The sequence below is a fragment of the Piliocolobus tephrosceles genome, chromosome 4 (genome assembly GCF_002776525.5).
Source record: "Piliocolobus tephrosceles isolate RC106 chromosome 4, ASM277652v3, whole genome shotgun sequence".
NCBI lineage: Eukaryota > Metazoa > Chordata > Mammalia > Primates > Cercopithecidae > Piliocolobus > Piliocolobus tephrosceles.
This window is the reverse complement of record NC_045437.1, coordinates 1,941,399-1,952,619: the sequence shown is the minus strand read 5'-3', so window position 1 is coordinate 1,952,619 and position 11,221 is coordinate 1,941,399. Positions and strand designations below refer to the sequence as shown.

General features: G+C 46.4%; 1 long non-coding RNA gene across 1 annotated transcript; it reads left to right on the top strand.

Moving 5' to 3' along the window:
- The first annotated feature begins 3,214 nt into the window (after nt 1-3,214).
- On the top strand, nt 3,215-10,240 carry LOC111546749. The gene is made up of 2 exons (XR_002732905.1): nt 3,215-3,402; nt 9,996-10,240. It is a non-coding gene; the product is annotated as an uncharacterized LOC111546749 (long non-coding RNA).
- The last annotated feature ends 981 nt before the right edge of the window (nt 10,241-11,221 follow it).

Below are 11,221 nucleotides of genomic sequence, written 5' to 3'. Positions count from 1 at the left end.
GAATTAGGGCTCTTTCTTTCTTTTAAAATGTTCAGGAATTTCACATTCTCTATTGGTAACCACTTTCCAGTATTAAATAACTCTTGGTCTAGGAAAATGTCCTTTTTCCTCGACATATCTGTCCAGTATCTAGAATCTTAAAGTCCAGTTCACCTATGGCCCTTACTGTAGCCTTGGAACTTGCTTGGGGCAAGTATTACATTTCTGGAGGCACCCCAGTTATTTTTATGTGATGCTAGATTGCTATCTCCCTTTAACAGCATATTTTTGGGATTGGCACTTATTGTTAGAAAATATTTGAACTTGGTGCTGCAAGTCTGGGCTGACGACTTGCAGTTTTTCACTTGGTGTCTCAGATCTGCTTGGTAGATGCTCTCTGAGGTCACAAGTGTCTTAGGATGAGATGCTTTCAACAAGGTAGGCAGATTCTCATGCCCCTAAGAGCTGTTCCGATAAAAGCGTGTCTTTCTAAAAGGGAATTTCCTGGAAAAATACATTGTTCCAGAATGCCTTGGCTTTGAAGGTAAAAAGCTTGCATATTTATTTTTGCCACACATATTTACAGAGTAGTCACCTGGTTGCAGGGTCTGTCAATTCAGCCTTAAATGTGACAAAAGACCCCTAGCTTTCATGGAGCTTAAACAGATGGGAAAAGGTACTCAGCAGTGTCTTAAGGCATGTCCAGGTCTCCTGACACCTGTATGCATGCAAATGTGTCATTTCCTGGTGATCATATTCCCAACTGTCCCATGCCAAATTGGGAATTGACCCTGTTTTCTGGGACTCACAGGGAGGTCATAATTGAGGTCTGGGTTCAGGGCAGCTGGTCAGTTGTGGTGATCTCTGTAAGAGATGTGGCAAGCCGGACAATGACCTCACACACCATCTTCCCCCCTCACACTGCCATTGCAAAGAGGAAGCACCAAGATTAGTGCCAGAACCCATCCAAGATTCTGAAATGGGATTTGTGAGGAGGTGTCAAGCAACATGATATTGGAGCTTGGGCTCTAGTAGTACAAGACAGAGGAGGAAGGGGGAGAAGGATATTCAAAACACAAAATCAAATAGTATTTCTGGTTCTAAATCCCTGAGGAATTGCCACACTGTCTTCCATAAGGGTTGAACTAATTTACACTCATACCAACAGTGTAAAAGCTTACCTATTTATCCACATCCTCTCTAGCATCTGCTGTTCCCCTACTTTTTCATGATCGCCATTCTAACTGCCATGAGATGGTATCTCATTGTGGTTTTGATTTGCATTTCTCTAATGACCAGTGATGATGAGTTTTTTCTTATGTTTGTTGGCTGGGAGGGGAACATCGCACACCAGGGCCTGTCAGTGGGTCGGGGGCTAAAAACAATTTCACAAAGTTACATGCTGTATGATTACATTTATATATTAAATTATAGAAATTGAGAACAGATTGGTGGTTGCCAAGGGCTCAGGAGGAGTGTGGGCTGGAGGAAGTGGGTGTGGACATCAAACGGTGACAGGGAGATTCTTGTACGTGGGAAGTTCTGAGCCTGGACTGTGTCAGTGTCAGGTTCCTGTCTGGTACGTTGTCCTACAGTGTTGCAAGATGTTACCATTGAGGGAAACTGGAGTATGTGGGATCTTGCTTTATTATTTCCTACAAAGCAGGGGAGACTTCTAAGTTCTTGAAATTGCTTAAATAATTGAAAAGACAACAATGTAGAAGCTAGACGTGTTTCCTCATTTTGAAAGAAAGTAGAATTAAGTCAGTTATTTATGCTTTTATTTCATATATGTCCATATGTAATACATACATCATAGCAGATAGAAAATGTTTTGTGTTTGCCCTAATTGGAGCATGGAATAAATAGAAGCTGCTTATCTTTCAAAGTCGAAACTTCTGTGAGCAACATAACATTTGGCAGTTCCTGCCGTTGGTTCCATTAATTTTTGTATTAACGTCTTCTTAGATAATTGTCTTGTTGACCTGGAAGGAGCCAAAAGAAAGGCAGAAAAACTGTACTTGTAAAGGAAGATACCTCCAAAAAGGAATACAGAAGACTTACAAGGATATTGCCAGGAAATCTAAATAGCAGACTGGCCTGAGATGTGTAAAAGTGTGATAGAGTAAGCACGGGCCTTGGGGCTCATGTGTTTATATTTAGAATAAGCGGAGCAGGAGGGCAGCCAGGCCCGGGTGCCTGATGGAAGCTTTGTGAAGTCACTCGTGGAGGGACGCTGGGAGCTTCCAGCCCCACTGCCTGTGGCTTCCACATTCTTCAGCAGGTGAGAAGTTGTGTGTTCTCCTGGCCCAGGAACAGTGCTCTTAGTCGGAGTGCTGAGATAATTTGGGCAGGGATCATCATAAATTACTCTGTTGTCACTTCCCTTTGTCTCTGATAATACAGCTGCTGGTTCCTCCGAGCCAAGCCTTCATGCCCACTCTAAGCGCCCCCACATTCCATAAAAAGCAGGACAAGTCTCCCTGGCACGTATCAGTTTACGGAGTGAAAACATTTGTTTGGTTGGTTGCTTTTGTTCATGTCTGGAAAAAAATTCTAAGTTCTCCAGGCTGTGAGCAGGCTGCATTGCTGAACACATTCTGGTCACTATAAAGTGGTGATCACAATAGCTGTTTCAGTGTGCGGTCTGCAAAGACAGCCAGGAACTCTCCCACAGCACCTAGTTCTGAAGAGGATGTGGCGTTCCATTCCTCTCTCTTCCTTGTCTAGACTACAAGACGCTTGATTGTAAAGGTCATGTTTAAAGTCACATTTGTGTCTAGTACCTGGCAGCACGGTGTCTTCAAGGGATAACTGAGGTCCCTGAGCTATGCTTGGTGAGGTTGAGGACACACACACACACACACACACACACACACAGAGAGAGGAAAACATACACACAAAAAACACACTCACACATGTGCACAAAAACAAAAGAGAAAACACACAGAGACAGGAAACACAGGAAGCACACACAGAGGAAACAGGCAGAAAACACACACTCACAGGAAACACACAAAGACACACACTCACACACACACATGTAGCTGGAGATGAGCACAATATCATCTCCTATTTCAAAAGGACGGCCCTTGTCAGCAGCTCTGGGCCACATTCCAGGGTCAGGTGAAATGGCCAGCCCTCTGTACCCCAACTCCAAGCGCACAGATGCTCCGTAAGAGAACACACCCCACTAAACATGGTGCTACAAGACTCATGCTAAAATCTATGTGTACATATTTCTCCAGGTCCCTCATAAGATCGATACAAGCAACATGGAGAAATGTTGGCCTGCTGGAAGTAGAAGTGCAGAGACTCCCTCCTGTGAGAGAATAAGGCATGGAGGATTCGCAGAACTGTATCCTCAGAGGTCTCATAATGATACCATCTTTTATTCCTTTAACAGCCTCATCAGTGCCCTGAGTGAAGGTGTGTCCATGTCTTCAAGGAAATCCAGGGGAACAGAATTCCACTGTGATGTGTTTCCTGACTTGAAATTCATCACGGTTACATTTTAATCCTTGGGCAACCAGAGACCATCAGCATCACAGTGATGCAAATGGCACTTTAGTTACGATCCCCATTGCTAAGAAAAGTACCAAGAAAAAAATATTAGGTTAAGTGAGAGACTTTGTTTCTACAAATAGTAGAGCAGTTTGCAAGCCGGGGAGACACAGTCATTGGTACAAAACAAAGATGCCAAGAGAGAGGCTGTGTTTTGTAGAAACGGTTTCCTCCCAGGCTCCCATTTTGTTCCACTACATAAGTAAGGGATGCAGGCTTGTTTGGATTGCACTGGTTGATAAGATTGACGTAGACCAAGCATCCTAGTCCACTATGTAAAGAGGGGAGGGGATGGAGGCTTGTTTTATTTCATTGGTTGATAAGACTGACGTAGGCCAAGATCTGTTGTGTAGGATCAGAAGGAGAAGTGGGAGTTCCCATCCGCCATCAGTTCAGGCACCGTGAACAGGAACAGGCAACCCTGAGGTTCCCAAGACGACACAAACATGTGTTTTCTGCCAGGAACGCAGAACACACATGTGACCTGCAGTCAGCCAACAGCCAGGTGCCTCCACCTTCAATTTAGGCCGGTCAGCCACTTGGGCCCCATCTTGAGGGGCCGGCTCCTTCGGGTTCACACTGTGGACCTCAGAAGGGAGGTGTGTCGTAGACACTGGGACGTTGTGTTACAGTGGGAAAACAGCACCACAAAGGCATAAACCTCCTCTAACTGGAAAGGTCCCACATGCAAAGACACAGAGCTCCAGTCATGTGAGAGCACATTCAGTTTGGGGAAACCTTTTTTGGTCTCTTCCCATTCTCTCTCCAACAAGACACATTCTGTGCATTCCAAAGAGATGGAAAATCTTGCACTAGCCAGTCCCGTGGTGTGCGTTGGTAACTCTCCAAATTTACAGCTTGTCGGTCTCATCTTCATAGTTTGTTAAAAATAAATGTCCTCAACTCACCCCCACCCCAAAATTCTGATTCAGTAGCTCTAGAATGGGGCCCAGGAATCTGCATTGAAGACTGTCTTGCAAGACACCCCCAGGATCTGAATTTGGTGGCCTCTGCACTGCCCTGAGAGGGAGGACTGTGCCATTCAGAAGCCTGTGTTAGGGGTCGTGGGGTCCCAGGGAGACTCCAGTATGGTTCCTCCACCCTGGCAAGGCTCTCTCCACTGGCAATGGACAACACGCTCCCAGAGTGACCACAATCACTGTGGAGCTTCATCAGTCTTTTTTGTTTGTTTGTTTCTGAGACAGAGTCTCACTCTGTCACCCAGGCTGGAGTGCAGTGGCGTGATCTCGGCTCACTGCAACCTCCACCTCTTGGGTTCCAATGATTCTCCTGCCTCAGCCTCCTGAGTAGCTGGGATTACAGGCATGCGCCACCACGCACAGCTAAATTTTGTATTTTTAGTAGAGACTGGGTTTCACCATGTTGGCCAGGCTAGTCTCAAACTCCTGGCCTCAGGTGATCCATCTGCCTTAGCCTCCCAAAGTATTAGAATTATAGGCATGGGCCACTGAGCCTGACTGGAGGTTCATCTGTCTTTTAAGCCTGCTTTAATAATGTCCAAAGAATACATATTTTCTTTAACATTCGTAGATTGTTTCTTCCCATTTAAGCTTGAGAAACAGCTCGTTTGGACATGGGTGTGATCAGAAGGATACATATGAGCCAAAATATATTAGCACGTTTCATTTCCTGAGGACTTCCGCTATTGTAAAATAAATGTCATTTCACTTCATGCCTTCTTTTAACATTTGGTCAAAGTAAGCTGTCCATGCTTTTTTTCCAAAATGCTTGGCCCTAGTTGTTAGAATATGTCCATAGCACTCTGTGAGCTTCCCGAATCAGTGAGAATTCAGCTAGTCATTAAAAAGGCATACAGAGTTTTAAAACCTCATAGGCTTCTGACAAAATGCATTTCACTGTGAGCACTTAAGAATTTCCATGGAGTTGATGAAGAACGTGCCAGGCATTCGAATGAAGGGGGCGCAGCCTCTTTCCTTGCATCTGCACGAAGGGGAGGAGCTCTCGTTATCCTGTACACATGACTCAGCAAGGTGTGCAAGTATTCCCAGGCCCAGGTGAGGACAGAAGCGTGACGACAGCACTCAGAGGACAGGAGAACGCTGGTTCCTGTGCAACCTTAACATTGCTGCAAAAGAAGTCCCGCACGATTTTACAGTCAACCTAATAAGTGCCCCTTATTGAAACAAAGACTGGGATCTGCTGATGGGGACTGCCAGCTTGGGTGGAGCGACCACCACGGCAGTTCCATTTGGGTTAATTATACGTGGTTTGCCCCCAGATAGAGTGCTCCCTGGTGGAGTTTGAGATGGTGGGTGGCCATCTCGCCAGCAGACCTAGGAGCTGTTTCCCAGGGGTCCTGGGCAAAGCAGTTGAGTGCTCTGCTCTGCAAGGGGACCTGTGGCTTGCGTGCATTTACAAGGTGCCAGGTGGCCATATCTGCAACTCATGCATGGTCTTGCTGAGTCCCCTAACTCACTGCTCTAGCCTCAGTTGCCTGAGGGCCTGGACTCCACTCCTGAGTGGACAGAAGGATCTCTGTGCTGCAGGAGGCCCACGCCATCTGCCTTGCCTTGCCCCATAGGAGAAGTGTGACTTGCTGAACCTGGGCCCCCCAGGAAGAATCCTCTCTTGGTTTCTTCTCTTCTGTCATCGGGGCCTACCCCATTTCTGCAATAACTGCCTGCCTCCCGTCACACACTGTTGTGTGCTTTGCCTCTTGCTGCCTGAGGGGAGCTGGAATAGAAACTCCCTTGTTCCTGTGGGTTTGGAGACAACCTCAGAAGACGAATTGTGTAGGCCCCTGAAGTTGCTCCTGAGAGCCCTGAGGCCAGGTGTGTCAGTGGCTTCCCAGGTTGTCTACACAGCCCAGCACTTGTTTCTGAACTCCAGGCTTCAGCTCTTTCTTTGAATGGCATGGGGGACGCTAAAAAGATAGAGGTATAAAGCATATTGCCAGAGGAAAGGGTTTTTCCAGAACATTGAGATCCAAAGACCTCAATGAGAGGCAAAGACCATGTGAGACCATAGCAAGAAGGTGGCTGTCTGCAAGCCAGAAAGAGAGCCCTCACCAGGACTCAAACCCACCAGTCTCCATCTCAGACTTCCCAGCCTCCAGAACTGTGGGGAAATAAACTTATGTTGTTTAAGCACTCAGCCCATGGCATTTTATGGCAGCCCCAGCATATTACTATCCCTGTGGTTTCTTAAGCTCATAAAACATTTTCTGTTCACCAAAGGTCAGCTGGAAACTGTTTGGGGGAGAAAGCAGGAGGGCAGTGGGGTGGAGTGCCGGCACAGAGCTCAGCCGGGCTGATGGGCAGCTCTTTTACTTAAATGTGACTCTTACTGCAGTTGAAGACCTAGTTTGAAAATTTCCCAAATCTTTTCTGGCAGCTGCAATTTTTGTTCTTTGCATGTGGTTGGGAGGTGTGATGTGACTGCTTGCTTGCAGCAGTTCCGGATGCGTGAAGGAGAAGGAGGCAGAGGAAATGGATGCATGTTCAGTGCATGCACAAAAGCTGCATATGCTTGAGAACCATCACACCATAAACTCTGTTTGCTGCTTCAGGCCTAAGCTATGTTTGCCAGTGTCAAGGACAAGACACACAACTTGATTTTGTGGAAGACATTTTCCTTTATTTAAAATAAATGGCTCTTTCTTGTTACGGCCTAAGAAGTAAAATGAAAACTAGCGTGCAGAGATGAAGTAGGTTGGCTGGTGCTATTGAGTTGGCAATTGTTCCCTGTCCAGCCTGGCTGGTGGGAAAGGTCCATCCTACCCTGGAGCTAACCCCAAGCCCTGGGCCTCCCTGAACTTCTGGGAAGAATGGTCCTGGGGCTCCCTACTGCATGTGGGTCCCTGGACTGGGGTGGCTGGGCAGGGAAGAGGGGCTGGGAGATGCCAAAGGACCCACATTCCTAATGCCAGAAAACACTAAGTAAAATAGGGTTAGACAGGAGTGAAGTGAAGCTCATGCTCCAGCACATTTAAGAACATTTGTAGTAACATAGAAGATGTTTATGCTACAATGTTAAGTACAAATGCACTTACAGGTATCTATAAAGTATAGTGTGTGTGTGCGTGTGTGTGTGTGTGTGTGTGTGTGTGTGTGTGTATGCTTAGGAAGAAATCTTAAAAACAAAATAAAATACAAATTAACTCAGGCCCAGAACTGGAAGAACAGTTAAGAGAGGCTGGGACTGCTATGTCATAAATTAATCTTGATATCCTACGGGGCTCCTGTACCCTTGGATTTAAACGAGGTTGTGCTGGGAGGAGCTAGCAGGAGGAGTCTACAGTGCAGACGTCTTTCTGCAAGCAGAGGCCAGCCCTCGACAAGGGTTTGGTTCAGGACTGGCCACTGAGGTGCTGAGCACCTAGGCTTTTCCTCCTGGCAGGCAGTGATCTGAGAGAGGCTGAGGTTGGTTTCTAGACCATTCCTGATGCTCTAGAGTTAGTGAATTTCTTCACTCCTGATATGAGGCCTCTTTCCTTCATATACATGTAGGGAAGCTAAGATGTCTTTTCAAAGACCAGGGAGGGGATCTCTGACCTTTGTAAATATTTAATTTTTATTCTAACTTTTTAAATTATGCAGGAAAAGAAATGCGCAAATACACAATTCTTTTTCTTTCTTTCTTTTTTTTTTTTTTTTTTTGAGACAGAGTCTCACTCTGTTGCCCAGGCTGGAGTGCAATGGCATGATCACAGCTCACTGCAACCTCCACCTCCCAGGTTCAAGCAATTCTCCTGCCTCAACCTCCCAAGTAGCTGGGATTACAGTCTCCCATCATCATGCTTGCCTAATTTTTTGCATTTTTAGTAGAGATGGGGTTTCACTATGTACCAAGCTAGTCTGGAGCTCCTGACCTCAGGTGATCCACCTGCCTCAGCCTCCCAAAGCGCTGGTATTACAAGCATGAGCCAACACACTTGGCCAAATATGCATTTCTGTCCCCCAGATTGTCAGACAGAAGAGCAGATCTCAAGAAGGGCTTCCAGTGAAACCCAGCCTGACCCTCACAACCTGGTGAACAGCACCGGGCAGCCTTCAGAGATTGCCAGGCGCTGGTCTCCAGTCCTCTTTTTCTTGCTACCCTTCCCTCTGTCTCCACCCCTCTGCTTTCTCTGAGCATGGAAATAGCCAAGTAGAGCCACAGCTCTGGGCAGAGCTGCCCCGAAGGCTGTTACTCCCCAGGAAGAGCTGGCAGGCTGGCCAGGTAAACACTAACGCAGGTAGTGTTGGCATCACTGACCATGGTTTTGCATCACAAGGAGACAGAAACACCAGAGACCATTTAGTGAGTTTATCAATGGACCAATCCACTGTGCCTACCGTGGACCACCCACATTTCACCTGTTCACCAAGAGAAGGTTGGTCAACTTGTACCTTACAGAATGGCCGACACAAGCCAAACATTAGAATATAAATGATGAATGAAATATTTGAAATATTTGACTGTGTCTATACTAAAAAAAGAAAATGTGAAGGACTTCTCAAACTAAAAACAGGAAACCAGCTCTTTGCTCACGTTCCAAGCATGAGCAGAGGCCACAGTGGACCTCGAAAGAAGGCCACATTTTCACGTTTTGGGATTTCTCTGGGCTATAATCTAAGAGAAAAGGCAAAGGGGGTTGTTGAAAAAAAGACGCTCAGAACTTTGATATTATGCTGCTTGTTGCACAACATTACCTGCTTCAAAAGAAAAAGAACATGCAACATTCCTTTTGTGTAATCACCGAAATGAGTCTTTCTCTGAAAGACATTTAACAGTTTTCACCATGTTACATAAACCAGTGATAGGAGCTGCCAGGAATTTGCTTTGGGTTGGTGAACTAACTTCTACCGAGTTAAACATGTTTGGTCATTGTGCATGTCTGCTGTCTCCACTACATTTTAATCTTCTGAGGTTTCTGTATTATTTTGTTTTCAGTTATTATCTCTTTTTTCAAAAGCTAAAGATATGGAAACTAGTTGAGAAGGCTTTCTGGGCATCAAATTATCTCTTACCAAGTATGCCGATGACTTCTGTGTCAATGAATTTCAAACACATGGCCCACGTTTCCCTTATCAGCTCATGACTTCTGAAATGCAGGAGAAAGAGGCTTTGCAAAGTCGTGCTTTTCCGAACCCCTTGCCGGAGACCAAATGCACTTTGATTTCCACATGACGTTTTCCCCAAATAGCTGATGTGACATGTCAAAAATCAGTTATTAAGAATAAGTGCACACTGGCATAAATACATATAGATACATATCTACAAGTGGGTGTTTATTTTTAAAGCTAGATTGTAATAGAGAGTTGATGCTGAGATTTCAAGATACAATTCAGGAAATATGGAATTGGTAATAAAACGGTATAAAGCAAACACTGTTAAAACTACAGCAGTTCAGAACTTTTTAATGGGGAATCATGTTAATTCCATTTCTTTTCTTGTCCTTTTTCTTTTTTCAACATGCCCATGAGAAGATGCGGTGACTTTCGTCAGGACAGCATTCTCCATTCTGGCTGTGGGTGACGGCCTGAGCCCCGGTGGAGTATTCCTGCTGGCCTCAGACGGCCCTCCCAGGTAAAACCTGGGGCCAGCCTGTCCACAATCTGAAATGCCCTCCAGATTATTCCAAATGTGCATGTTAATGACCATCAGATCTGAGAGCTGGTGGAGAAGTTAAGATAAATAGAGAAAATCCTGACCGTGTTTGCTTTGGACCACACAAGACTCAAATTATTTTGAGGCTTTAAGGATGATGCATGCAGGGCACTCAAGGACGGCTTCAGCAGCGGATGCTTGGCCTCTTACTTCTTTGGGCTAAAAGCTCTGAAATTTGAGAAGCTGCTGCTGTGCCTGCAAAAAGCACTGAAACTGGACTGAAAGAGACACAGGGAAACCCACGGGAGCTGCTGAAAAGGGTGACTAGGGGGCGTCCTCTAGGGGAGCGTCCTCTAGGGGGCTTCTCTAGGGGGCTTCTCTGGGGGGCGTCCTCTGGGGGGCGTCCTCTAGGGGGCGTCCTCTGGGCGGCATCCTCTGGGGGGCGTCCCCTGGGGGGCGTCCTCTGGGGGGTGTCCTCTGGGGAGTGTCTTCTGGGGGGCTTCTCTGGGGGGCGGCCTCTGGGGGGCGGCCTCAGGGGGGCGGCCTCTAGGGGGCTTCTCTGGGGGGCGTCCTCTGGGGGGCTTCTCTGGGGGGCATCCTCTGGGGGGCATCCTCTGGGAAACGAAGCAGTGAATGAACCGCAGAACTTGAGGGTTCGTCAGCAAGGCAAAGCCCCTGATCCCACGTCTCCCTCTTACACCCGCACACCAGAGGGGGATGCAGAGGGGAACACACACGCTCTTCAAGATAAATTAGCAGTAGAAGCCAATTATTATCTATTAAAGAAAACATAGTCTCCTACTAAGTCAATCCTGAGGCAAAGATCGGCACTCCTACCTCCACGCCTGGCCTCCAAGCCGTGAGGGAAGGATCCTGTTTAGTTTTCATCAAAACCATTTGAGGAATAAAAACATGTTCCTTTCATTTGAAAATCAAGTAGCTAATATTGGTGGTGGCGCTTACAGTGGGGTCTCTTGTGAGTTCACGTGAGGCCAGGAGTGAAGAGAGGAGACTTTCTTTGCCGTGGAGCATCTGCCTACTTTTACGTTATTATTAATTGAATTAATACCCTGAGCCTTAAATACCTGGATACTTTGTACATGAA